Source organism: Mus caroli, chromosome 14 (genome assembly GCF_900094665.2).
Source record: "Mus caroli chromosome 14, CAROLI_EIJ_v1.1, whole genome shotgun sequence".
Classification (NCBI taxonomy): Eukaryota; Metazoa; Chordata; class Mammalia; order Rodentia; family Muridae; genus Mus; species Mus caroli.
In genome coordinates this window covers 64,098,001-64,123,130 of record NC_034583.1, presented here as the reverse complement: position 1 = coordinate 64,123,130, position 25,130 = coordinate 64,098,001, and the positions used below count along the sequence as shown (strand labels likewise).

At 43.4% G+C, this 25,130-nt stretch overlaps 1 protein-coding gene across 18 annotated transcripts in view; it reads right to left on the bottom strand.

Moving 5' to 3' along the window:
• Nucleotides 1–8,261, bottom strand: part of Rcbtb2 (RCC1 and BTB domain containing protein 2) — a 49,080-nt gene extending 40,819 nt beyond the window's left edge. For 2 of the 18 annotated variants that reach the window (XM_029468813.1, XM_029468816.1), the window contains exons 1-4: nt 6,441–6,455; nt 3,254–3,475; nt 2,546–2,730; nt 295–504 (exon numbers count right to left, since the gene is read on the bottom strand). The gene's annotated coding sequence lies outside the window, so the exon portion shown is untranslated. Of the gene's footprint in view, nt 1–294; nt 505–1,530; nt 1,675–2,177; nt 2,263–2,545; nt 2,731–2,774; nt 2,868–3,253; nt 3,476–6,204; nt 6,632–8,047 lie in introns of those variants that run through there. The other 16 variants (XM_029468814.1, XM_029468817.1, XM_029468824.1 and 13 more) reach the window with 13 other exon arrangements.
• Between the last annotated feature and the right edge of the window lie 16,869 nt (nt 8,262–25,130).

The following is a 25,130-nucleotide window of genomic DNA, read 5'->3' as shown; positions in this document are numbered from 1 at the left end:
AAAAAAAAAAAGAGTGTCTGATCTACTTCATTTAAATGAAAGACCTCAATGGAACCACACTTTATGTCCTAAAACAGTCCCTCTTCATCCATGTCTTCTCTAAGTCCTCTACAGACAGAGCCAATGGCCGCTTACATTTGTCTGGCTCATATAAAACCACCTCTAGGGATCGATCGCTAAAATCATGGCATCACACTAGTTATCTCCATGACTTCATGTCAGGGGACATTAAGGTACAGTAAGCCAGAGTAGAGTGAGACTGCTGCAGGACCCAAACCCCAGCAAGTCACTTACAAAAGCTGCAATGTGCCACGCAGCCAGGCACACCCGCTCCTGTGTACTTCCAGCCAGCCCGAGAACTAACACTAGTGTGGGCGATTGCTCTCCTTCCAGGCTTGGTGCCTGTGATCTCAATACTGGAGAAGCTGAGACTCTTCAATTCGAGGCCAACCTGGGCTACCCTGACACGTTGTTCAGGCCAGTCGGAGCCAGCGAAGTACATGTCTTAAAAGAAAAAAACTAAATTTAAAACGCTGATGTATTTTATTGTTAATAATAACCCCCCCCCCCCAAATTCTATATGTCCAGTCAAGGATCTTTCTTAATATCTCCAATTCAAGATTTGTTGAATCCACGGTTGCAGAATATAAGGATATGGAAAGTTGGCTATGTAGTTTTTCTGAGCACATCTGTAGAGGTTATTTGGTTAGTTTTTCCTATATGAAAGATTCTGACTTCTTCGTTTTCTGTGGTGAATGGAAAGTCCTTTTAGGAGGGAATACTTCAATGCTCCGTCCTGAAGCCTACAGAACTGCCACTGTGACAGATGTCACTGCTCTTCCCAGTGTATAGGTAAGAGTTGAAAGTATCAGGATTTTTCGGTTTAACTCATAAGCACGTGACTAGAAAGCACAGAAGTTATGGCATTGCTAGTCTTCATAGTAGCCCTGGAAACTATGACTTAACTGCATGCCATTGGCCAGTACGGTGACAGATTTTACTGGGAAGGTGCGAATACAGAGCGGACTCAATGACCGTTAAACAGTGACCATCACAGGAATGCACTAAAGAACCAAGTTCCACAGGACTGTGAACTCGGTCTCTTTTATTCGGCTTTAATGGCCAAAACCGTTCTATCAAGATGGAAGATAATTCTAAAGAGAAACACGTTCGCCTCTCCCTTCAGGTATCGGGCTTTGGACTCCATGGAATTGTGACTGAAGCCGAGACAGGATGGATCAGTGACAGGCAGGACCAAACCTGGACCAGGCCAACTCTGCACATACACCCCTTGCTCACGATTTAAACCTAAACTTCAAGTTAGGGCCTCTAAGGGGTCCTGGGTCACTGAACCTCTCTTTGTTCCCTTTCCCAACGTGGCCACATTTATGAAATCTCTCTGACTGTCACAACAATCTCGTCAAGTGGCCCAATGTGGCCAAGCTTAGTCCGTGCAGGCAGGGCAATCTCTGGGTGTGCAAGGGAGCAGCATCTCTAAGTCCTCTGCTACAGTCCGACTTAAATCTTTACCTTGGAAAGAAAGGCAAAAAGTCGGCTGGAAGCCTAGCTTCAACTCAGGCGGAAGTTCCATCGCCGCCAAGAAGGGGCATCGGAAAGTTTTTCACCTCTAAACTCCTCCACTTCCGGCCTCAGCAGCGCCCAAAGGACTGAAAACCCTTAGGACAGCCAGGCCTTCCCAGCCATCCCTCCACTTCGGGGACCAAAGGCCTAAAGCGTGTGCCGCCATGGAGTCGGCGAGGCGGCTGCGGGCGGGAAAGAGCGGAAAGTCCTGGAAACGTCACCGCTAGCCCGCGCCGCGTGCACGGGAGGGTTGGAGACACCGGGGGCAGGGGTTCCCCCAGCTGGAAGCGGGAACCCCACAGCCGAGGCCTCAGGGCGACGCACAAAACGGACCCCCCCCCCCAGGCTGGGCCTGCGCGCATGCGCACCGCTAAGCGGTCCCAGGGCCCGGGAAGGGACGTGAACCCAGAGCCACCGCAGCGACCTGGTCCACGGGCTCGCGCGTGCGCGCCGGGCCCCGGCCGGGGTGGGTTGGCGCTGCGCCCTGCCCCCGCAGCGGCTGCGCACCGGGCCGGGCGCAGGGTGAGGCCTCCGCCTGGCCTTCGCCCCCGGGACTCGCCCGCCCACCGGCGCCTGCCGCCCACACGCAGGCTTACCTCCGCGCCGCGCGTCCTTTCCGCTCCCCGGCAGCGGGGACTGCTCGCCCGGGGCCAAGAACAGCGGACACTTGGCGCCTCCCCCTGAAGCGGCCCGGCCTGGCGGGCTGAGCTCGAGTTCAGCCGTGCGGGGAGGAGGGGGCCGCGGGAGCAAGAAGAGAAACCAGGGGAGGAGGAGAGCGAGTTCAAGGGAGCGAGGGAAGGGGAAGGGGACAAAGAGAAGGGAGGGGGCTGCGCGCTGCGCCCCTCCTCCCTCCTCGGCCAGGACCGGAGACCCTGGCTTCTCTGGGGACCCTGTGCTGGACCCCGCTTTCTAGCGTAGTGCCCCGATTTCGGGGAACCTGCGTCTCTCTGGTTTTAGGTCTTACATTCAAAGGCGCTGGTTTTCCTGCTTGCTGCGAAATAGGAGGCTAATTGCATTCTGTGCGCGCTAGTCCAGTCTTAGCAACTCCATCCAGGAGGCCCACCTCATTGTCTCTTGTTTGAGGGCCCAGAGAGCTGTCCGGTTTTAAAATGAAGGAAATCCTGTCACCTGGGACGATCTGGAATGAACCTGGAAGATGTTAAGCAAAGTAGACATACAGCACAAATACTTACGGATCTCATTTAAGGAGCACTGAAAAAGTCAAGTCGCACCAACAGAAAGTAGAGAGGTGGTTACTGGGACTAGGGAGAAGGGAGCCTGTGGGGCTAGTGATCAAATTTCAGTTAGGAGGAGCAAGCTCAGAAAGAAGGCTGCTATGCTACATAGTGGCTACAGTTATGAGCAGTGTGCACTAGAAAAGTCCAAAGAGAAGAGATAATGTTATGGCTTTGGAACAGGGGCTCTGTATTAGCCCAAGTTAGCCTCAAACAAGTTAGCCTCCCACCCTCCTCCTCTTGATTTTTGCCCTCACATTATATACATACATTAAAATATTGTGCTATATATAGTAAATGTATATACATATATGTATGTGTTTATATATATACACATCAGTTTAGGGGAAGACAATGGGGATTTGGGTAATTTGCCTTGGGCCATATGATTAGAGGTGACTCAAATCCATCTCTTCATTCCACAGGGCTTCTTTTACCTCTTGACCATGTGGTTTCTTTCCAAATGACTTTAAAAAGTGGGTCAGATAATGAAGGCCTTAGCAGTGTAACTACAGGCTGGTTCACAGGATCCACAAAGGGCTTTTTGGAAGAGGCAGGCTTGATCCCCTCTTTGTCTTGAGCAAGTTCATTGTTCAGAGGCTGAACGTTCAGCTTAGGCTAAACAACAGTCTGTGAACTTAGTATAACAATGGGCTGGGCTTAAAGAGAAAAGAAAATGAAGTTAGGACAAGATGTGGAAGGCCAGAAAAAAGTGTGAGGTTGGTGTGTCACGTGTTTATGGGCCCAAAATCTTTGCCTTTAAAATAGAGCATTTTACTGTTTAATATCTCACAAAGCATGCTGATAAAACCTGACAAAGATGACATATTGTTTTAATCCTAAATAAAATGTCATCAAATAGGATCCAACAATAAATACCATGATCAACGCAGGGATTGTTTCAGTGATATAAATATGTTACAATGTAAGAAAGTTAGTCTTATAAGTAAGTCAAAGAAGTAGGCAAGTTTTGGTTAACCATTTAAAGTGATAAAGAATTCAAAGGTCCTTTTGATCAAAGTAAGTGGCTACATTCACTCAATAATAAACCTCTTAAGAGTATATCTAAGCCCGGCATGGTGGCACACGCACACCTTTAATCTCAGCACTTGGGAGGCAGAGGCAGGTGGATTTCTGAGTTCGAGGTCAGCCTGGTCTACAAAGTGAGTTCCAGGACAGCCAGGGCTATTCAGAGAAACCCTGTCTCAAAAAACCAAAGCAAGCAAGCAAACAAACAAACAAACAAACAAGAGTCTGTCTAAGAAGTACGGGGATACAGTTGCTGCATCCCCATAGTACCCTGATAGCGTGTGATGACGCTGGACCAAGAGACCTGAAATTGGAGCAGATGCTTTAGGTGATGCAGTTATACACACAAAAAGTATTTTGAGACCAAATGGCAAAATCTGACATTGAACTCTTCGTACCAACCAATCCCTCAGATACGGTTGTAGGCATGCACCATCATGATTAACCCCATTTCAGTTTTTGATGAGTTAAATTCAGAGGCGTTTATGGATGTCTGTCCTAGAAGGCAGAGTTGTCACGGAGCTAGGGTAGCATACTGTCCGCTCATAGGGTACCTGTCTAGTGATAGGCTCGGGCAGTGACCCTTTTCACTGCTCTATGTAAAGCTGGAGGGAAGAGAAAACATTCGAACCCCTCCCCAAAAGGGCAGGTGACGTTTTAGTTTCTTCAGCTCTTTCTTCCTTGTGCCTGAAACAGCAAGGTGCTGAACAAAATGCTCTTTGACTATTGATTGTACAAATTTCTGGTCAGTGGTGTGCTCCAAAGTAGCCTTTCCCAGTATTTTAAGAACAAGGACTGAGATTGTGGGTGGGGTGCTAGGACGAGCAGAGCAGATTTCAACAGGCAGGTTGGGCTCTGAGTATTGTAGATGTTTATAGTACAATGTTTGTGGTCTAATTTGCACCAGCTTAACATCAGCCTGTATCAAGCCTGAAACAGTGATCTCGTTCGCATGCTTTGCTTAGTATGTATATCTAGAGACTTCAAACAAGAAGACCAGGAGGAGTGGGCTTCCCCAGATCTCTGGGCAAACACCACCTAAACTATTCTCACTTTGGGCCTGACCTAACCATACTTTGAAACCTTTAGGAAATGAACTGAAATTAAAATCAAAGGCGCTTGTGGATGTCATCAGGAATGGACTGATGTCCAGTTACAAAGTCAACATAAAATCAGCGAGGAGAACTAAAACTACCCAGGGGCAAGGCAAAGTGAAGAACCTTGTCCTTAGGAAGGAATCTATTCTAAAATGAATCCACAAACCCAATGGAATAGGAGCCAAAAGCCTGGGGTTACCTACATGTTTTAAAAATATAACAAAGCTTAGCTTGTTAGAGGAAGTCATTTCCGGTAGACAATCTGCCCTTTGCCTTAACAGTCTCACGGTCAGGACTTTCCTGGCATGGAAACACGTCAAAGGATCATCACTGCAGCGTTGTTTATAACTGGAGAACATGGCATCTGTCCATTCATGCTGCCATCACCAAAACTTCAGTGTCACATTTTTGGGAGTCAAGAAGGCCAGGATGACACCATCAGAAGACCTGGTGTCTGCTAAAGGCTTGCTCTCTGCTCTAGACCACACTTGTCCCCTTACTGTGGAAAGGCTAACCCTGTCCTGATGTAACTAAAGGGTGAGGGAGCTCCCTGGAATCTCATCCCTTTCCTATGACCTAAGCACATCTGTCAGGCCCACTCTGTAATTGGCTACCAGGTTCTAACACATGAAAAAGAAAAGACACCACCATTCGCATAACACACTCGAGAAATAACCTATATATTTATCTGATAAATATATAGAATATTTGAGTAAATTAAAGCATTGCAGATCAAAAGCCATACTTTTTCTTATCAATTTTAGAAAAAAGTAAAAAATATGTTAAAATAGAATAATTAACCAGGAAAATAAAATTGAGATTCATTTAACAGTCAGTACTTTGTGACCCACCTTGACTTATAAGGATTTTCTTCTCCCTACCATCATGTTATATTGAAACATCTTATTCATCTGCCAATATTTCAGTGAATATCTCTAAATGATCAAGAATCTTGAAAGTTCTAATCAAAATATTATCACACCCACCAAAACTAACGTTGGCTCCTTGGCCATCCAACACTCTGTTCTGGTTTAAGTCCTCAGTACTTAAAAAGTACCATGATTCCTTAGCAGGTTGACTTGGGACTGGAAGGAACTCAGACACAGTGATTGTATTATAATCCTCACATCTCCCCCTTTAATCTATAAATTCCATCTCCTGCCTCTTCTGTTCCATGCAACTTATTAATTGAAGAAATCAAGTTACTTGCCCCTCTGTTTTCTCCCAAGTTTAATTTCCCTGAATACACCTCACATACTCACCACATAGAGTCTTGACTGTTTAGTGGTTGGTTGGTTGGTTGGTTGGTTGGTTGGTTGGTTGGTTGGTTTTGGCAAGCTCATTTCTGCAGCTGCAGTGACTCCTTCCACTGTGGCATGTAAGTAAGTAGGGTTGTTTCTTTCTCTGACATTGATAGTTGTTGATGCTCAGTGCCTACATCCATGCACTCAGTAAATGTTGGAAATCTCTCCTTCAGAGATCCCTGATTTCTACTTACATGGTAATTCAGCTGATCGTAGAGAATTCATAGCTTCTGAGTTGATCACACCGGGCCATTCTTGACAGTGTCTAAGGCTGGCATGTGACTGGTGCAAGCCATAGACCAGGAAGTAAACAGGAGGTTTCTGGAGACAGGCTCATCACCCAGTCACCAAGTTTCCTCTGTCGCAAGAGGACTTGTGTGGGAACCTACCATGGAAGGATGGAACAGCCTGGTGATACACATGATACAAGTACTGAGGCCTAGGTTTCTTGACAGGTGTAATACAGACCATTAGAACCACACACATGCAGTCAAAACCAAGTGCACGTTTACACTAAAACCTGCTTGGAAATACAGTGACTTTAACATCGAGCCGTTCTCTCGATGATGAGATGTTGGCTAATTTCTACTTTCCCATAATTTTTCTATAAAGTTGAAATGCTCATGGTGTGGCAATTTTTTTAAAAGTATGATTCCATGGAGGAGCTAGAGAAAGTACCCAAGGAGCTAAAGGGATCTGCAACCCTATAGGTGGAACAAAATTATGAACTAACCAGTACCCCGGAGCTCTTGACTCTAGCTGCATATGTATCAAAAGATGGCCTAGTCGGCCATCACTGGAAAGAGAGGCCCATTGGACATGCAAACTTTATATGCCCCAGTACAGGGGAACGCCAGGGCCAAAAAGTGGGAGTCAGTGGGTAGGGGTGTGTGTGTGTGGGAGGGTATGGGGGACTTTTGGGATAGCATTGGAAATGTAAATGAGGAAAATACCTAATTAAAAAAAAGTATGATTCCAAGTAATTCCTATTTATTATATGTTACTTATAATGTTTTCCCCAATAAATAGCTTCATCATAAAAGTCCCTTTTTGCCAGGCAAAAAAAGGTACATGCCTTTTATGCCAGCAGTCATAGGTCAGAAAGCAGTGGGTTTCTATGAGTTCAAGATCAGTTTGGTCTACATTGTAAGACCCAGATCAAAAATAAAAACTTTGTAAAAAACGAGTCCTTGTTTTCTGGTATCCATGATTTTCTTGTAGCATGATCATCAGGCAGAGAATGTTTTACTTCCAGAGTCTAGCCGAAGAGCCAACTCCAGGATTGGAGAGAGACCCATCTCAAGTAATAATAAGTAGAGAGTAGTAGAGAAAGCTACCCGGGGCTTACCGTTGCCTTCATACATGCATCAGGGGGCACACACATCTGAATGAACACATTTACGCATTCCCATGCATACTCGGTCCCCCACACACAAATGCAAGGCTTCCAGAACAAAGCCTTTCTGTCTATAGAGTGACTCTGTGACAGATCTTGCCAGTCCATCACACAGTGTCAAAGGACACCGAGCCAGCATTGCATGTCCCACATCCTAATAGCATTAGAACAGCTTCTGTGGAAAATGTAGGTGGTTACTTTGCTCTCCTGGACTTGGTACTGAAGTTGTAAATACCAGAAGGACATGAAATGAGTATGCAAAGACAGTTCCCAGAGGGTGAGAGTGGCAGAGAAGAGGGGGTGGGTGTAGGGAAGCAAACCAAGAAATGGTTGGCGGAGTCCAGGCGAACCCAGGTAATAGCTTTGGGACAGAAAAGACAGAGTACTGACCAAGCAGGTACTTACTCATGCAGTTCGCCTCCAGCCTTTGCCTCTTGTTCTCTCAGAGCCTGACTGGGTTCTTTAGAGAGCTGTGATATCTCAGCAGGGGCAGGAAAACTGAGAACAAGCTTTTCTCTGTCCACTGCCAGGTCAGAGCTCTCGGGAGCAATAGTTCACTCTGGGCAGCCAGTATGGATGTGGCAAAACTCCCAGACAGGTCATCTGCTGGTCTGTGCTTTAGTTAGATAAATCCACCCGTTCACCTGATGAATGACATTGGAAATTACATCCCTACTTACAAATAGAGATGTGGCCTTGACCTCAGTAGAACTACAGCAGCCCAGCGATCCCTGGGCCATAAGACAACCTTGTCATTCTTTCCTGTCCTACCCTCAAGGCCCCCAGTAAAGTGGTCCTCAGGAATTTACCATAGAGCATTCTTGTGGCTTCCAGAAAGTTGAAACAGACTGCCTTTAAGTTTTATCAGGGGTAAGACACAGGCCTTCCAGGGGCTTCTCTCTAACAGCAAAACCAAGCCAAAACAAAAAACAAACACAAAACCCTGAACATGACCCAACCAGCCAAGCCAACCAAGCCTGAGCCAATGTGAATCTAGAGAGGACTTCAGCAAACCCGAAACCTGAGGGGAGGCTGAAACTGGACACTCTCCGAACCAGGCACAAGAGCATCTCAAAACTGCTTTTGGTCAAAACTAGGAGTTGGTGCTTCAGACCCAAGTCACTAAAGAAGCCATGGGACTAATGGCCCATCACATTTGCAGGGCCGAGTATCCTGTTTCCAAAGCTCCGAGTACACTCCGGACTGATGATTGCAGGCACATCTCAAAGGGAGGAGGAACGGAAGGGATATTTTAATTATTTTTATACTTTGAAATATTTATCCACGTGGAGGCCTAGGAAGAAACTTGTTTGTAAAGTGCTAGCCTCACATATACAAGGCCCTGAGTTTGATCTCCAGCACTGTGTACACTGGCTGTGATTGGTCATAGCTTTAATCCAAGTACTCAAAGGCAGATGTTGGAGGGTCAGAAATTCAGAGTCATCCTAGGCTCTATAAACAAGTTTGAAGATAGTCTGGGCTACATGAAGCCCTGTCTCAAATAAATAAATAGCCAGGCATGTTGCTGCACATCTTGATTCCTAGCACTTCGGAGGCTAAGGCAGGTGGATCTCTGTGACTTCTGGGCCAGCCTGATCTACGTAGTGAATTCCAGGAGAACCAGGGCTATATTGAGAGACCCTGTCTCAAAAATAAACAAATTTTCATGCGAGAGGTCTGAGCTCCAAAATTAAAATTGGGAGAAAGACTACAGAAAATTCCTGGCTCTGTCTTCTGGAGCTGCCTAGCTGATGTGCAGACTGTCTTCTGTGCCAGCATCGTCAGTGACAGGGCTGCTGCCTCTCTGCCAGGGAACATTAGAGCAATGGAGAGAGGAAATGAGGGGTAAACTCAGTACCTTAGAATCAGTTACCAGTCCACAGGTCACAGCAGCACTGACAAACTGGCAGGACTTTTATTATCAAGAAACCAAGAAGGCCGAGAGGGTTAGTGCAGAGGCAGGAGGATCACTCGAAGTTCAAGGTCAGTCTGAGGGACATATTGATCTTCAAGCAAGACCAGGGTTACCCGGTCTTTAAAAATAACAATACCAATGAAAAACTAGGACAGTATGGTGAGATGCCACTTGACCCTATGGTTTTAGCCAATGTCCCTCTCAGATCTCTCATCCCAGCCTACTTTCCTAAGAATTTGATGGGTATTTCTTTTGGACTGATCCTTGATTAGAATTTGGCAGTGACACCCAGTGTTGAATATCTTGAAATTCTTTCTCTTTCCTTAGCATTTATGGCCAAAGTTCTTCCATTTTGACCAAAAGGTCCTGGACCCTGTTTAACCAGTCTTTCTGGTTGCCATTAGCTCACACGAGTCCTTGTTTTCCTCCTCTAGTGAGGGACCTTGAACTAGTTCATGGTTCAGGTGAGTCTTGCACATCTGCCTAAAAGTTCAGAGGAACCACTGAGCTAAAGCACTCCACTAACCCCTCCTCATTCAGTGCTTGAGCCTGGGGGATGATTATCCCCACACTCATGACTGTCTCTCGAGCCTCCTTGGAAAACTTGGGTCTGGGGATCCCTTTGGCTGTGTGTCCTGCAGGATGAAGGATCATGCTTTGGTGCTGAAGCGAAGTAGTCAGCACGAGTAGGTTCATGACTTTCTTCTGACCACAGAGACTGTGATTATAAGGCAACACTAGGTTTCAGGCAAAAGGTTGGTATTCTCAGTGTCTAATCTCCAAAACCATCTCTCTGTATTTCCATTTCCCTCAACTATTTTGGTCCTGAAACAGAAGTCAGCTATGACCTGTACATAGGAAATGATCTGATATCCGGGACCACTACAAAAAGAATCCCTGTTAAAGAGAAACAGATATCCATTGGGTACCTACTGTATACCCAGTACAGGTACAATTAGTCATAATAATAATGATCATAGCTGTAGTGTGCACCTGTGTGTCAGACATTGTGCTAAGGGACAAGTCACCACATGTGACCTGTTTTAATCCCCACAGTGACTCCATGAAGTAAGCACTGTGATACAATCCTCAGTTTACACAGGATAATCTTAAGCTTGACCAAGGTTAGTGACTTGACTTGTTCAAATTGAACTGAGATTCAGACCCAACTCTCTTTAAATTCGACATTTTCTACAATATATTACAGAAATGAGAAACTGAGCCGAGTGCTATAACTTGGACATGATAGTATCAGATAGTAATGCTATAAAATGAATTCTGAAAAAAGAGAATTTAGATTGAGGGTATTCACTTCCTTTAAATCTCTCACTATATTTAGGCAACGAATACAGGTCTCAATGGCATTCAAGAGATTATTTCATGAGGACACAAAAATTCCATTAATTCATTCTGGGCTTGTCGCTCCAGTATCAGAATTCTATGAATTATGAATTATGCCTTAATATTTAGATAGGCTTAATTGTAAATATAACTTCTCAAATATTTATTTTATTTTTAATTATATGTATATGTGTATGTGTGTGGAAGATGTATGTGCATTTGTGAATAAAAGTTCCATGAAATTCAGAAGATGGCATCAGATCTCTTAGTGACAGGTGGTGGTAAGACACTTGACATGGGTACTGGGGACCGAACTTGGGCACACTGGATGAGAAAGCCATCTCTCCAGCCCTGAGAGGCCTTCTAGATATAATAGGTCAGTTTCTACTTCTCCACACTATCTATTCTCCACTTCAGCAGTGACTGGAGTGTATTGACTGTTCAGTTCTGGAGTAGTTACCTCATCTTAAAAAACAGGAAACATAGTAGAGTGGACAGACTAGAGTTAGGCTATTGTTTTGTTTTGATTGCCTAACATATTAACCAGGTTTTGTTACTGTGAAAAATACCTGGAAAAAATTTAAAATGGGTGAAATATTTGATTTTAGCTCATGGTTTTGGAAATTTGGCAGGATCTATTGGTCTGGTGCAGCAAGGAAAACTGTGAAGGAGGTAGGCACATAGCAGAGAAAGTTGTGTAACTTGAAGCAGCCAGGAAGCTTCCAGAGAGAGAGAAAGGGACCTGAGTTCCAATTTACCTTTCAGGGGCATGCCCTCAGTGGCCTTCTTTCTTCAACCAATCCCCCCCCTCCTCCAACAGCACCACCGGCTGAGGACCAAGCCTTCAACACAAACCAATGGGCAACAATATGCATTCAGACCATACAACTGGCACATTTGGTCATAGCATCTCTTCCTTCAAAGAAGTCTTTCTCTCTCTTTTTTCTTTTTTTCTTGGATATTTTCTTTATTTACATTTCAAATATTGTCCCCCTTCCAGGTCTCCCCTTTGTAAATCTCCTATCCCATTTTCCCTCCCCCTGCTTCTATGAAGGTGCTCCCCCACCCACCCACTCCCATCTGCCTGCCCTGGCAATTCCTTACACTGGAGCATTGAACACCCTCAGGCCTGAGGGCCTTTCCTCCCACTATTGTCCAATAGGCCATCTTCTGCCACGTATGTGGCTAGCGCCATGGGTTGCTCCATGTGTATTCTTTGGTTGGTGGTCCAGTCCCCGGGAGCTCCTGTTGACACTGTTGTTCCCTCCATGGGGCTGCAAACCCCATCAGCTCCTTCAGTCTCTTCTGCAACTCCTTCATTGGGACCCCCAAGGTCTTTCTCAATTTCATATAGTCTGGGTAAGGCTATGCTATAAGCCAAAATGTATCCACGAGAGTCCATGGGTTGGAAAGTGAATCCCAATTCAGCAGCCTTGGAGGGGATTCTGGAAGGGTGGGTTTAATGGTTTGGTAAGATTACAGAAGGCCTTGCTGGTGGGAGTTTTAGACCAAGCCTGAATATTTTACCAACCCAGTGACATGGAAGGACAACATGAAGCTGTACCCTTGTAGAGGGTTGCATCCGTGTATCCACATATGAAACCTTTTCCTGTGCAATGGTTCCTCCCAAGAGTAAGCCTGACCCAGACATTGTTTTGGAATCAGATTGATACTCTCTCATTTGGGAAGGGAAACAAGGAAGGCAAGAAGGTGGTATCACAGGCGTAAATTGGTTCAAATGCAGCAGCCATCCTTGTAATAGAAGTCCCAGTATTTTCCTGGATACCAGCCACCTAGAATAACAGCTCTGTTTCCCAGCTGCCCTTGTAACTAGATATGGCATCTGGCCACGTCTGGGAAAGGATCTGTAAGCATGAGATGATATAAGCAACTTCTGGAAGATGTCCTTAGAGCTGAGGATACGCCTCCTCCCCTTTTCCTCCTCTTTGGTCAGACTCTGGATGTGGAGGCGAGATCTAGAGTAGCCTCTTGGACCAGGAGGTGGCACATGTATGTAAAAAAGAACAGTGACATTCTAGAAAGAACCTAAGTCTCTAGTGATGACAGAGTTGTCAGCTGCCTCCTTCCAGACACCGCTTTTATGGATTTCATATATGTTGTAGCTGGGTCTATGTTAATGGACTTGAGCACACTGTTTATTATACTGAAGTGGAAATCAAGAGGTACAGAACTCCATCTTAAGTAATATATATATATATATATATATATATACACACACACACACACACACATACATACATAAAAGTATGACAATTACGTATTTTTTATTGTTGTTGTTTTGTTTGTTTAAACAATGAAGAGACGTAATGGAGAAATGAAATTCCCTATCCTGTGGTGCTGTGGCACTTTCCCACAGAATCTCAAAGAGCAAGAGCCCAGCTCTAACCAACTCATGCATAGGTTGCTAACCACGAGAATACAGAGAAGACACAAGAGAGTGTGAATTTTCCAATCTCAATCGCCATTTAAAGTAAGTTTGGAATGGCTACTACACAGAATTTCCCAGAAATGACTGAGACTTTTGCAACACATATTTTAAGTGATGAACGCTGATTTTGTTGCCAAATCTGCAGACTTATTGGTTGTTTTGCCTTAAAAATGTTTACTTTCTGTCCCTGTCTTCTCTTTGCACCAACAGCTGGTAGCAGGCTGCCTCGAAAGAACTGAACTAAAGTAAGGCGGTGGAAGGGGGAAGTCCTGTGGTCATCTGTAGCTCTCCGGAAGCCGGCTGATCTCATCACCACTCTCAGTTTTAGCTGAAAATCAAAGCTCTGAAGGAAAGGATCCCTACAGACACACTCAGGGCCTCTTGCTCCACCCTGGTTACTAACCCTGGGCACACAGAACCTGAATTCTGCAGCTAGGACTTCTCATTTCTGAGTCTTAAGCGGGATCAAGATGAAAACACTAGTCGGAGTTCATTTTATCTTCCCCTGATAATGCTCAGTGAAATGTCCTTTTTCAGTCAGACATGTTTAAATATGTATTGTAGGAGCAAATGGTGTTTATAAGGGTAAATTTTATATATCCAATATTTAAAGTATATTTTGAAGCTAGCAATCTCTAACTGAATTGTGAAAGTTTGTTATGTTGACTTGTGCTTCAGTATTCTGACCTATATAGAGAGCACTCTGTACATTTGGGCTTGTTTTAATGAACGTGGCAGAATAACATTTTGAGTTAACATGCACAAACACCCAGAGACATGAAAGTAGGAGGGAACTATTTGGAAGAAAAGAGGGGTTCAGTAGAGCTTATGGAATGTATATGATTAAATTTTGTTATAAAAATTACCCTCTGAATGAATTAACCTTTGTACTGAGTCTCTTTTTAAAAAAAAATCGAAAATGAATTCTTCGCTCATATAGTGTATTCTGATCAGTTTCCCCTGCCTCTGATCATGTCAGCTCTCCCTCCCTTCCCCTCTCCCCCAGATCCACATCCCCTCCATCTCCCTTCAGAAATGAGCAGACCTCTTAGAGACAATAACCAAACACAACAAAACAAAATCCAATAAGACAAAGCAAAAACCCTTATGCCTAGGCAGGGCAAGGCAACCCAACAGGAGGGAAGGAGTCTCAATGGCAGGCCAATGAGTCAAAGACACACCCACTCCAGCCATTAGGAGTCCTGCATAAACACCAAGCTAACAGCCACAACATACACACAGAGGACCTGGTACAGACCCCAGCAGTCCCCATGCTTAGCTGCTTCCGTCTCTGTGAGCCCATGTGAGCCCTGCTTAGTTAATTCAGTGGGCCATGTTATCCTTGTCTCTTCTATCTCCTCTCACTCCTTCAGTCTTTCTGCTCACTCTTCCACGGGATTTCCTGAGCTCTGAGAGGAAGGACTTACTAGAGGCCTCCAATTTAGACTCCTGTCTCCACAGAATGTCTGACTATGGGTCTCTGCATCCGCTCCCATCTGCTGCAGGAAGAAACCTCTCTGATGACAACCCGACAAGGCACTGACCCTAGGTTCTCTGGTTTATCCAAGTCTCTTGTTCCTGGCCATCCAAGCAGTGTTAGGCCTCAAGTTAAATCGGGTCATTGGTTGGCCACTCCCAGAAGTTTTGCACCATCATTGTCCCAACACATCTTGCAGCCAGGACAGATTGTAGGTCAAAGGTTTTGTGGCTGGCTTGGTGTCAAGTTTCTCTTTCAGTAGTCAGCAGTGTATCTTGCCTGACCAAGGAGATTAGGGATAAAGGCTCCATGCATGCACCAGCTCGACCTCTCCACATCAATGAGCTGGGTGGATGATGTTCTCAGCAATGCGGCCCTGCTGTCATTTCTCAGAGAGCAACCCTCTGCCCTAACATCACCCTGAGTTGTTTGGAGATTACCATGGAACACTCGAGGCCAACAACTCAACTGAATACAGTCCAGTACTGCCACTGGGAGCTTTGCCTGGCTACAAAAGATGGCCAGGTCAGACTCTGCATCCCTCATTAGTAGGAGTCATCACTAGGATCACTCTCATAGATTCCAAGATGTTTCCNCTACNCNAGGCNCCCCCCCCCCCCCCCCCCCCCAATTCTAGTCACCTCCTCTGCACTCCTGTCTTCCATCCCATTACCCTCCACTTACTTGATCCCTCTGGCTCCCATCCATCTGCCCTAAGTCCATCTGCAAAATTTACTCTGTTTCCCCTTTCCTAGGAGATCCATGCTTCCCCACTACAGCCCTTCTCTTTACTTAATCTCTCCAGGTCTATGAATTGTAGCTTATCATTGACTTAATGGCTAATAATCACTTATCAGTGAATACACACCATATTTGTTTTTCTGGGTCTGGGTAACCTCACTCAAGATGATTTTTTTTCTAGTTCCACCCATAATTTCTAGTCTAGTAATTTCATGACCTCTTTTTTTTTTTTAATAGCTAAGTAATCGTCCATTGTGTAAATGTACCACATTTTCTTTACCCTCCTGTTGAGAGACATCTAGGTTGTTGCCAGTTTCTGGCAGCGAACATGGCTGAACAAGTGTCCTCGTGATAGGATGGAACTTCTTTTTGGGTATATGCCTAAGAGTGGTATAGTTGGGTCTTGAGTTAGATGGATTTTCAATTGTCTAAGGAACAGCTATATTGACTTCCGTAGTGGCTCTACTACCTTCAGTAGAACAGTGTCCCCTTTGTTCCATATCCTTGTCTGTTGTGGCAGGCCAGCGGCTCACATGTCTGGGTTCTAGTCTGGAAAGGCATCTTGGAAACCTGGAAGAGAAGAGGGGGGACTAGGCGGCGCGCGAGAGAGAGACACAAAACCAAGACAATCAGTCTGATCAAGGTTCGATTTTACTATTTCCGACACTGGGTTATGAAGCAGGGGAAGGGGGCCAATTCCCGCCAAATCATCCTGGAGTAAAGCTTCAGGTGACCACGTGATAGCTCCGGAACAGCTAGGTGGCAGGCAGCGGCAGTGGGAGTGGCAGGACGATAGGGCAGCAAGCTCCGCCCTGATGCTCTCTAACAGTGAAACCTGAGCAAACAGGTTTCAGGCTGGGGAGGGGAGGTTACACTTGTCAGCATGAGCTGTCACTTGTGTTATTTATTGATCTTAGCCATTCTGACAGGTGTAAAATGGAATCTCAAAGTAGTTTTGATTTGATGGCTAAGGATGTTGAACATCTATTTAAATATTTCTCAGCCATTTGGGATCCCTGTATTGAGGATTCTCTGTTTTTGATCTGTCCCCCATTTTTAAATTGGATTATTTGGATTTTGATCTAGTTTCTATAGTTCTTTATATGTTTTGGAAATTAGACCTCTGTCAGATTTGGACTTGAAGATCTTTTCCCAGTCTGGAGGCTGCTGGTTTGTCCTATTGACAGTGTCCTTTGCCTAACAAAAGCTTTTCAGTTTCACGAAGTCCCGTTTATTAATTGTTGATCTTAAGCATCTGGGATATCAGTGTTCTGTTCAAAAAATCCTCTTCTGTATCAATGCATTCAAGGCTCCTCCCCACTTTCTCTTCTGCCAGGTTCAGTGTATCTGGTTTTATGTGGAGGTCTTTGACCCACATGGACTTGAGCTTTGCACAGGGTGATAGATATGGATCTATTTGCATTTGTCTACATGCTAACATCCAGTTAGACCAACACCATTTTTTTTCTTTTTTTTCCATTGTATATTTCTGGCTTCTTTGTCAAAAATTAGAGTCCATATATATGTGTATGAATTTACATTTGGGTCTTTGATGAAATTTCACTAATCAATCTGTCTGTTTTTATGCCAATGTCATGAGTTTTGAGTTTTTATTTTTTTATTACTATAGTTCTGTAGTAAAGCTTGAAATAGGGATGGTGATACTGCTAGAAAAGTTCTTTTATTGTATAGGATTTTTTTTTAGGTATTCAGGGATTTTTGTTTTTCTATATGAAATTGAGAATTGTCCTTTGGAGGTCTGTAAAGAATTGTGTTGAAATTTTGGTGGGGCTTGCATTGAATCTGTAGGTTGATTTTGGTAAGATAGTCATTTTTATTATGTTGATCCTATAGAATTCCAGCTTTAATCCATGGTAGGCTGATAGGATGCAAGGAATTATTTCAATTTTCTTGTATCTTGAGATTTGCTTTGTGTCTGAGTATGTGCTCAAATTTGGAAAAAGTATCACAGAGCACTGAGAAGAAGGTATATTCTCTTGTGTTTGGATGAAATGGTCTGTGTTCTCTTAGGTCCATTTGGTTTATAACATCTGTTAGCTCCCGTATTTTTCAGTTTAGCTGTTGTCTGAGTGACCTGTCCATTGTGGATAGTAGGGTATTGAAACCTTCCACTTCCACTCTCAGTCAATATGTGATTCAAGTTGTAATCGTGTTTGGGTCATAGATGTTAAGAATTGAAAGGTCACCTTGGAGTATTTTTCCTTTGATGATCGTGAAGTGTCTTTCCCCGTCTCTTTTGATTAGTTTTGGTATGAAGCCTATTCTGTTAGATATTAAGATTGAGAAGGCTACACCAGCTTGCTTCTTAGATCTATTTGTTTAGAATAACTTTTACCAATCTATTATCCTAAGATAATAACTTTCCTTAATGTTGAGGTGTGTTTTTTCTTGGATGCAGCAGAAGGATAGATCCTGTTTTCACATCCATTCTGTTTGTCTGTGTATCCATTAGGGAATTGAGACCATTGATATTGAGAGATATTAATCACCAATGATTGTTGATTTTTATTTTGTTGTTGTAATTATTATTGGTGGTGGTGGTGTGTGTGTAACAGAGAATGTATGTGTTTCCCTTCTTTTGGTTTTGATGGTGTGAGATTATTTATTTCCTGTGTTTTTGTGGGTGTAGTTAACTTCCTTTCATTGGAGTTTTCTTTATAGCATCTTCTGTAGGCGGGATTTGTAGGTATTTGTTTGACTTTATCATGGAATATCTTATTTTCTCCACGTATGGCGATTGAATGTTTTGCTGGGTATAGTAGTCTGGGCTGGCTGCCGTGATCTCTTAGAGTCTGCAGCACATTCATCGAGACCCTTCTGGCTGTTAGAGTCTCCATTGAGAGGTCATGTGTACTTGGTCATTTTCCCTGGCAGATGTTAATATTCTTTCTTTGTTCTGAATGTTTTTGTGTTTTAATTATTATGTGCTAAGGGGGCTTCCTTCTCTGGGCCAATTTATTTGGGACTTTTTATTCTTCTCTTTACCTTTAAAGGTGTCTCCTTCTTTAGGTCAGGAAATTTTCTTCCATCATTTTTTTTTGTTGTTGTTGAAAATATTTTTCTGGGATTCCTCTCCTTCCTCTATTCCTATTGTCCTTTGGTTTGGTTTCTTCATAGGTACCAGCTTTTCTGGATACTTTGTGTCAAAATTTGTTTTAGATTTAACATTTCCTTTCATTAATATATCTATTTCTTCTATCATATCCCCAAAGCCTAAGCTTCTCTCTTCCATCTCTTATTATCTGTTGAATAATATGATAATATCTTATTATCTGCTTGCCTTTATGGTTCCTATTTGAATTCCTAACATTTTCATTGCCAGAATTCCCTCAGTTTATGTTTTCTTTGTTGCTTCTGTTTTCATTGTCAGGCCTTCTAACAGTTTGCTTCCCCCAACTGTTTTTGTTTTCTGCTGCCTTTTAGAAAGGGATTTATTAATTTCCTGCAATTGTTTGTTGGTATTTTCCTGCTATTTTATTTAAGGGATTTTTACATTTCCTCTTTAAGGACCTGTATCATCCTTACATGGTGATTTTAAGGTCTTTTTCCTGTGCTTCTATGTTAGAACATTCAGAGCCTGCTGTGGTAGGATAGCTGGGACTCTAGTGGAGACACAATGTCCTGGCCGTTACTGATGGTGTTTTTATCCTGGGTCTAGGAATCTGGATTAAATAGTTTGTGGGATACCACAGGAGGTATGGAGAGGAGGGAAGGGAGGTATTGAGTCTGCTGGGGAACAGAAAGAGCAGAGAAGGTCTGTGGTTATCCTACCTGGTCTGTCAGGCAGGGCCTGTGGCCTGCCCAGTGGAGGAAGAAGCTCAGACACAGCAACAATCGGAGGGAGGGAGTCCAGGGCCTGGGATCCTGTGGGATCCACAGGAGGAGGAGTGGAGTGGTGGGAAGAGAGGCTACAGCTGGTGTGCTGCAGTGCTAGGAAGGATCCTGAGGGATTCAGTGAATGAATTAATTTTAAGAGGAAACGTAAAAATAAAAAGATAAGAAAGAGCGGGGCATGGCAGCGCATGCCTTTAATCCCAGCACTTGGGAGGCAGAAGCAGGCGGATTTCTGAGTTCGAAGCCATCCTGGTCTACAAAGTGAGTTCCAGGACAGCCAGGGCTAAACAGAGAAACCCTTGTCTTGAAAAACAAAACAAAACAAAACAAAACAAAAAACAAGATAAGAAAGAAGTACCTCTATGTGACATCTCCGTATAAAAGTGACAAGTAAGCCTGAGGACCTCTGCTTTTGTGCCCTTGGGAGGCCTGCATATTTTCCTTGACTGCACTGATGGTACCTATGGTTTCAGGTTATGTTTGTGAGTATATTCCTGGAAGATATTCACATTTCAGACAGTAGACTGAGTAAATATCTGCCATCACCAAGTCAGGGCAGAATCCAATCAGTTTAGAGCTGAATAAAATGAAAACGGTGGCAGGATGGCAGATTTGTGTTTTCCACTTGAGCTGGGGCGTCTGTTTTCTTGTTATGTTGGACAAGAGCGCTCTTAGTCCTAAGGCCTATGTGTTCAGTATGAGACTTGCCCAGTCAGTTCCTGGGCATCTCAGCTGCACTGAAACTATACTGTTCAGCCCCTTTCTGGAATTCCAGCTTGCACACGGCTGATACTGGGACTTGACCACTTCTGTGATTGAATGAGCCAGTCAGGATGGGAACCCTGAGAAATAAATGTGTTTAGCCCAATTGTAGGCATTTAAGATTTACTTATTTACTTTTATATATGACTACACTGTAGCTGTCCTCAGACACACCAGAAGAGGGCACTGGATAGCATTACAGATGGTTGTGAGCCACCATGTGGTTGCTGAGAATTGAACTCAGGACCTCTGGAAGAGCAGTCAGTGCTCTTCACTAATGAGCCATCTCTCCAGCCAAACGTGGGCATTTAAATCTAAAAAAAATTCCTATATTATCATCTATAAAGCTCATGAATTTTACAATGCTAAGTTAATATAATCCCATTCAGGTTTAGAATATCTCAAATTATGTTGTTGGGGTTTTTTTTTTCCCCTCCATTTCAGGCTCGTCTTAAATTTCTGTTTTTATGTACATTGGTCAATATAGTCTGTATGCTGTTGGTAATTTGGGCTTAAAAATAAAATGTTTTAGACACACATGTGTAGCAAAACCGTACAGAATGAAGCATGCAAACATTAAAACATGTTGAACCAGGAAGATATGTATAAGGCATTCGGGTTGAATTGAATCAATGCTAATTTTTGCTCATAGTAGTAGGCTGTTTTGCAACATAGGAAAACTGATAGAAAGAATTATCTATATTATTTTTTATATTGGCACAGAAATCTACAATTATATCAGTAAAAGTTTAAATTAACAAACTGTCTTAAGTTATTATTGATGGAACCTTTTATTTTCTCCTGAAATTCTATTTTATAGTCTTACCTTGTTTTTGTCTTTTTTTTTTAAGATTTATTTATTTTTATAAATAAGTACACTGTAGCTGTTTTCAGATGCACCAGAAGAGGGATCAGATCTCATCATGGGTGGTTGTGAACCACCATGTGGTTGTGGGATTTGAACTCAGGTCCTTTGGAAGAGCAGTTAGTGCTCTTACCCATTGAGCCATCTCACCAGCCCTTGTCTTATTTTTTGACTAGTACAATGACAAGATAAATTTTTTGGGGGGGATTACTTCTGAAAAAGAAAACTATATTAGTACATCTGAGCTCCCAACTGGCACATACTCCTGGTTCTAGTCGCCAGAGTCAGCTGTATATATCAGTGTCATCTCCTTCAATTACAGGAACTGAGCTGGGAAGAAAACCCTTGCCTTCCATGTGGTCAGGTGGTAATTTTACAATAATGAAGTAGTTAAAACCTTTGTTCCTGGAGCTGGTCTGCTCGGCATCCCAGGACTCGGGGGAGATTTGCTTTCAAGTCTATCTGTTCATCTCCCCACTGCTGCAAAACTGCCCTCTACGCTGCCCTCATAATAAACGATGATTATGATTATTAATTCTAATAGCCCCAACAACATTATATGGTGCGATGCAGCGGTGATTAGCTTGAGACGTTTAATGAGCATGCTTTTCCTTAGCGTATCCTGAAGTGTCTCTTGGTTCAATGTTATCTTGTTGTTTCTACCTATTTGTCCCCTGAAATACCCTGCCTGTTACTGCCTCTGAAATCATACAGGAAGACTCTCTCCCTGGGTTCCCTTCCAGTGTCTGGAGCATTGTGGTGGCTCCGTAAGTGCGGTTCCCCTTTGGATGCTGTTCTCTTCAAGTGGATGCAGGGGCCTTCTCAGTGTAAGACAGTCACCTCATCAGCCAGGATTCACTTGGTGAACTGTGTCGAATTTTAAGTGTAATGATGAGTGCTCTGATTTATTCCTTTCTTGAAGACTTTGAAATCCAACCTTAAATGGTGCTGTTGGTTTTTTTGTTTTGTTTTGTTTTGTTTTGTTTTGTTTTTGTAGATTCCATTGTTTATGGTAACATTTAACCTAAAAATATGTAAAAATCACTATAAACACACAGTCATGATTTTATTTTCAGGTTATTGTCACTGTGTATCTCAGATCTCGAGCCAGATTAACATCCAAATCTATGGATTTACAGACTCTTTAAGCAGCAATTGGACCACGGCTACTCTGATGTTTTTGACATCACGAGACAGAGTTAAAGAACTTGCAGGAAATGTACCTAGACAGACACTGACCTCGGTGCCCAGCCAGCCAGTGTTCGTGGAAATGGCTTCAGAACTCTGGGACATAACTGTGCTGTGCTAAGCAAACCCTCTCTGATGGTGATAAGCTAGAAAGTTACCCCACTGCAAGCAGAGTTTGGGTTAATCGGCATCTTCTTGCTGAGTGTTATCCATGCAGAAAAGGCAGTGCGTGCTGATGGGAGATCTAGCACGTTATCTGCAGGAAGCAGTGAGCTCCGAGGAGGAAACCTCAGACTCCTCACCCTCGAGATGTGAGAAGAGGATGTAGGAACAGAAGTACTTATTCAGACATGTGGCTTCCTGTTCAGGTGGCCTGAGAGATTGCAGGTGTGGTTTCCGTTCTATTAGTTAATAAATGAATGAATGAATATATAAATAAGGATTGGTATATGAAATTTCTGAAATTCCTGTCCTAACGATCCCCAGGTTCCAGATCCACAGTTGAGCAAGAAGTATTCATGCCTTTAGTCTCTGTTCATTTATCAATTCTATTCTTCGGGGTGTGTGTGTGTGTGTGTGTGTTCGTGAGCATGTGTGTGTGTGTGTACATGGAGGTGGCCAGAGGACCACCATTGGCTTTGTCCTCCTTCTTATTTGAGATAGGGACTCTGAATGGCCTGGAACTCACTAAGTAGTCTGGGCTTCCTGGCCATTGAGCCCCAGAGATCTGCCCTTCACCTCCAGCACTATGGACCACCAAGCCAATGTTTTCCCCTTCTTAAATGTGGGTCCTGGGGATCTAAGTCAGCTTTCTCTTTTGTACTTTTGACTGACTGAGCTGTCTCTTCAGCTTTGTATCAGATTGCTTTGTATCTAAACTGGAATTGCTTTAATTGCTTAAAGGTAATTATCACATTTAAATACAAGCGTTTAAACTGGTAAGAAGTATAGCCAAAGGAACCTTAACATCGGGCCAAGTAAACTTTCTTTAATTAAAACAAAACAAAACAAGAAACCTTCTTGTATTTGTTTCATTAGTCATTCTTGCTTGCCTTGCTATGCTTTTAATAAGCTGCGTGACTCACCAAGAAGCCGAGCAATATACGCTGTTTGCTTTTGGGTCTCTTGAAACAAAGATGCTGGTGGGGAGCTCTGATACACAGTTGCCGGTCCTGGACGGAAACGGAAAAGGAACTCAGGGCTGCAAAGGCAGAAAGACATTTATCCCACAGTATTTTATTCAGAAATAAAGACTGATAAATGAATGCTTTCCCTTTACTTGGGTCACAGGCAGTAACAACTCATAAAAAAAAATCCTGCTATCCCAGCAAACAGTGATAATGAGAGCATGGGAAATTGCATATTCCAATTTTAAAAGATCATCTTTTCTTGTCTTTGTTTTACTTCCTCTTTGGGTTCCCGACCTGCTCTATTATGACAAGGGTAAGAGGCCCTTTGAGATGCTTTATAAATACTGACTCTGCAGCTTGCATTTACGGGTTACTTTACCCCAGCCCCTATTTAGGCGAAAGAAAATTGAAAACAAATTGTGCAATGCAAGCTTTTCTTAGAAGTGTGCGCTGTAAGAGAAAAAGCAGAACCTTTTAAAGAAGGTCCCACAAGAGGAACTGACAAATGTATCGCAGTGTAACAAGGCCGTCATTACTCAAATTATAATGACTTCACACTATTTTCTATTTTTCTCCACATAATTAATTGACACTTGCATTATGAAGGTATATGTAATTGCTGAGTATGGAATGGTAAGGTGTGTTAGGTGTGGCAGGGTACCCTGCAATTCCAGCACGTGGGAGGCTGAGGCAAGAGGATTGTCAGCTGAAGACCAGCCTAGTCTAATTAGTGAGATACTAGAGAGACACAGGGAAAGGGGGAGGGGCAGTGATGATGGCAGCAATTTCAGACTATCATAACCAAGAAAGTAACCCAATTTCTACAATGATATTTATGTATATAAGTGCAGCTCATCCAGGAATATACATGTCCCAGGAGACTTGTTTGTGGCGACTTTGTAGAATCTACAGGTGTGTTAGTTATCTTTTTATCACTATAACAAAAAAAAAACGTAATTAACATAACAATAGGAAAGGAGGTCTGGAAAGATACCTCCGTGGTTAGAAGCACTGACGACTGCTTTCCTAGAGGACCTGGGTTCAATTCCCAGCAACCACATAGCGGCAGCACACGACCGTCCGTAACTTTGCTTCCAGAGGATCTGACACCCTCACACAGCCATTGATGCAGGCAACAAACCTATGCACGTAAAATAAAAGTAACTCATTTTTTATTTTTAGAAGAGGAAAGATCAATGGGCAATGTGGTGTATGCCTTTAATCCTAGCACTCAGAGGCAGAGGCAGGCAGCTCTAAGCCAATCTGGTCTGCATAGTGAGTTCCAGGATAATCAGAGCTACATAGTGAGACTCTGTCTCAATGATGATGATGATGACGACGACAACAACAACAACAATAATAATAATAATAATAAAGTCATTTTGGCTCCCAGTTTTGGAAGTTTCAGATCTCTTGGTCAGTTGGCTTATTACTCAAGTTCCATGGAATGGTAGAGTATCAGAGATGGGAAAATGTGGCAGAAGAAGCCAGTTTATTTCATAGTTAAAAACATAAGCTGAGCTTGGTAGTGTATGTGTTTAACCCCAGTGCTGGGAGGCAGAGAGACAGGCCCATCTCTTGAGTTCGAGGTCAGTCTGATCTACAGAGCAAGTTCCAAGACAGCCAGGGCTACACAGAGAAACCCTGTCTCAAACAGCAACAACAAAACGTTCAAGATCTAAACTATAGCACCCAGCAAGTAGAGATGAGGAACACTTTGCTAAATATTTTAGTGCACAGGACAGCTCTCACTGGGAAGAGTTAT